This window comes from Myotis brandtii, unplaced genomic scaffold (assembly GCF_000412655.1).
Source record: "Myotis brandtii unplaced genomic scaffold, ASM41265v1 scaffold633, whole genome shotgun sequence".
NCBI lineage: Eukaryota > Metazoa > Chordata > Mammalia > Chiroptera > Vespertilionidae > Myotis > Myotis brandtii.
In genome coordinates, this window is record NW_005370423.1 from 2,760,052 (window position 1) to 2,763,954 (window position 3,903).

Below are 3,903 nucleotides of genomic sequence, written 5' to 3' on the forward strand. Positions count from 1 at the left end.
ACTCGGAGGTGCCTTGGCCTGGGTTTCTGGTCCTTGTGTTTTGTTCTTTTTAAAAATATATTTTTATTGATTTCAGCGAGGAAGGGAGAGGGACAGAGAGAGAAAATCAATGATGAGAGAGAATCATGGATCGGCTGCCTCCTGCATGCCCCCTACTGGGGATCGACGGGGAATTGAACTGTGACCTCCTGGTTCGTGGGTTGATGCTTAACGGCTGAGCCACACCGGCCGGCCGGGCTGGGTCCTTGTGTTTCAAAAGGATTTTTAAAGCGAACGAGGGAATGTGTAAACTGCCGAGTGGAGGAGTGAACGGAACAAATGACTGCTCAGTGAGTCCATGGATTCCTAAGTGAACGAGTGAGTGAAGAGTGGGTGGGTGGGTGGGCGGCAGGGAGCACAGGCCCGACCGAGCACGCTGGCCGCTGGCATCTCTGATGGTCCCTGCTCCCCCCTCCCTCTCCCCCTCCCCCCTTCAGGTGTTCGGGAGGTGAGAGCTGCCCACCTGGAGGCTGGGTGCCCGCACGTCCACCCTCGCTCTCCAGTGAGTGTAGCTACTGTTCATTGAAGGCTTGGTGCGAAGCATTGTGCTGGGTTGTAAAACATGGTTTGTAAACGATAAAAGCCGTATGAGCTTTCTGTACTCATTTAATTTTTAATTTTGCGTTAATCCTCACTTGAGAATATTTTCCCATTGATTTTGAGAGAGAGTGGGAAAGACAGAGAGCAACACCGATGTGAGAGAAACACATCGATTGGTTGCATGAGCCCCGACTAGGGCCCTGGTGGGGGGAGGAGGAGGAGCCCGCAACCAAGGTACGTGCCCTTGACCGGAATCGAACCCGGGACCCTTCGGTCTGCAGGCCGACGCTCTATCCACTGAGCCACACCGGCGAGGGCCGTCTTCACATATTTGAAGGAAGGATTTCCACGTCTTAAATAATGATGCGATCCCCCCCTTCCTAGAGATGAGCATGTCGCTTAGTTATCTTTCCTCTCAGGCCTTTTCTGTGGTGCATTTACAGTAACACGCGTGTGCACAGACCCACCCACGCCTGCTTGGAAGCCCGGGTAGCGTCGTAGGCCGCGGGGCTACCCTTCCTGCTATTCGCTATCACGAGGCATGAGGCTCCAATCGTGGTTGCACATTAGCATCCTCGTAGGCACTTAAAGAGAAGGCATTGCCTGGGCCCCACTGCAGACCAGATCATCCGGAACCGTGGGGGATGCGGCGCTGGTTCCGTGATTTTTTTTAAAGCTTTTTGGTGCTTCAGGAGTGCAGCTGGGGCGCAGGACCATGAGTCTGGGGGATCCCCTCATGTTCCTGGGGAGACCTACGCCCCGCGGAATAGACGTGCCACACGTCCTGGCAGCCCTCTATCGATGGACATGGAGGTGCCTCCAGTTCTTTCCTGTGACAGACGGGTGCAGGGAGAAGCCTCGTGTATAAGTCGTTGTGTTTCTTAGGCCAGATTCTTAGAAGTGGAATAGTTGCTTAGGTCAGAGGGTGGTCTCGTGACAAGTTTGATAGCTCTTCTCAAATTGCCCTCCACAAAGGTGTGCAAGTCCCCCTTCAGTCACGATGTGGGAACGCATGTGTCTCCGAATCCTGCCCACACGGATATGTTCGTTCCCCCTCTCTTCCTCTTCTTCCTCTCTTTCCTCCTCTTCTTCCTCCCCCTTCTTTTTGTCAGTCTGGCAGGCGAGAGATAGCTCATTGTTTTAACTTGTACTTTCCTGATGACTAGTGAAGTTAACCATTTTTCTTCATGTTTATAGACCATCTCTATGTTTTCTTTAGGAAGGGGCACTGCATTGAATGTGGAGCTTGGGGGGTGGTTTGGGCATTTGTTTCCATCAGCTGGTTCTTTATTCATGTCTTTTTCTCCATCCATCCATCCATCCATCATCCATCACCCATCATCCATCATCCATCTACCATCCATCCTCCATCCACCCATCCATCCATCCATCCATCCATCCTCCATCCACCCATTTATCCATCCTCCATCCATCCATCACCCATCATCCATCATCCATCACCCATCATCACCCATTATCCATCATCCATCCATCCATCGCCCATCATCCATACATCCATCCATCGCCCATCATTCATCAGCCATTCATCCATCCATCCATTCACCCTCCATCCATCCATCCATCCATCCATCCTCCATCCATCCATCCATCCATCCATCCTCCATCCATCCATCCATCCATCCACCCTCCCTTCTTTCCTTGTCTTCCTTTTCTCCCTTTCCTTTCCTTTCCTTTTCCCCTCCTCCATCCTTCCCTCCCTCCCTCCTTCCCTCCCTCTTCCCTCCCCTTCATCTAAATCTTGAGTGTTGCTGCGGGGGTGCTGCTGCCTCTGTAATGGCTGCTGCAAAACAAACGCTGGATGTGATTTTCACTCTTCACCTCTCTTCGTCAAAGCGAAAATCCTCTTCACATTTCTTTCGATTCCTGAAAACAGGCACTAATGTGTTAAAAACCGGGTACTAATTTCATAAAGGCAAACTGACGTAATGCAAACTTTCAAGAAGTTGGAGGCCCATCGTTTCTAATCTCCAAACCTAGTACACACTTGTCATGGAACCTTCTTATCTGGAGAGAGTTTGGGTTCCTAGGCATTTGAAGTTTACCATCATACCTATTTGTTTATTCATCCCCCACATGTTTACTGAACACCTACTCTGTGCTGGGCACTGTTCATGGTGCTGAAACCGGCCAACAGGCAGGTTGTTCTAGTGCAGTGGTTCTCAACCTTCCTAAGGCCGCGACCCTTTCATACAGTTCCTCGTGTTGTGGTGACCCCCAACCAGAAAATTATTTTCGTTGCTGCTTCATAACTGTAATGTTGCTACTGTTATGAATCGTCATGTAAATATCTGATATGCAGGATGTATTTTCATTGTTACAAATTGGACATAATTAAAGCATAGTGATTCATCACAAAAACAATACGTAATTATATATGTGTTTTCCGATGGTCTTAGGCGACTCCTGTGAAAGGGTCGTTCGACCCCCAAAGGGGTCGCGACCCACAGGTTGAGAACCGCTGTTAGTGGGAGCGAGGGGCCGTCTACAAGGACGTGAGTCAATCCCATAGTTCCTGGGGAGTGACCCTGGGCAGGGAGAGGTGGGGGCATCTCTCCGGACAGGGCCAGCGGGAGGCCACGCTTGAGTCCAGGGTGATGGGAGGGCTAAGAGGGGAGCTGGGGGCTGGAAGCCTTTGTGGTGGGTGCTCTGAAGGGGCTGGAGGATTGGGAGGCGGGGCCTTCCCTGGGCTGAGAGGACCGTCATGTCCCGTCCCCCCCCCCTCCCCCGCCACTGGTCCAGCCCTGTGGTTTCTGTGACAGCCCAGGCCTCAGAGAGAGGCTTCTCGGGGTGGTGAGTCTGTTCAATGCAGCTCTTTTCGGGACAGAGTGGCTTCTGGCTCCCAATCTTGCCCTGGGAGCCCCCTGGCCCTCCCCCTCCTCCCCGCACCATGCAGTCCTGCCTCAGTGTAAGCCTGTGGAAGTCGCTGTAGAGGGCTCAGGGGACGGCCCCTCCTGGGCAGGCCGGCTGCACGCTGAGTCCCTGCCTGTCTCGGTCACGGCCGTGTCCCCAGTGCCTGGCACCGGACCCATTCCCACCCCACCTGACAGATGGCTAAATGAGGCCAGGAGGCTCCCACAGCCCATTCCCTCCGAGGCCCAGCCCAGAATCTAACCCTGTTCCAAGCCAGGCTGTGACCCGAGCTTGGGGGATGGGGGGCAGAGGTTTCCTGGTGGAGGCTCTGGCCCTCCTGAGGTCTGTCTGTAGATTTGGGTCCTGGGAGATGAGGGGGGAGGATGGGGGTGGCTGGAGGTGCAGAAGGAGTGGGGTGGGAGAGGGCCAGGAGTTGGGGTTTGGTAAGAGGTA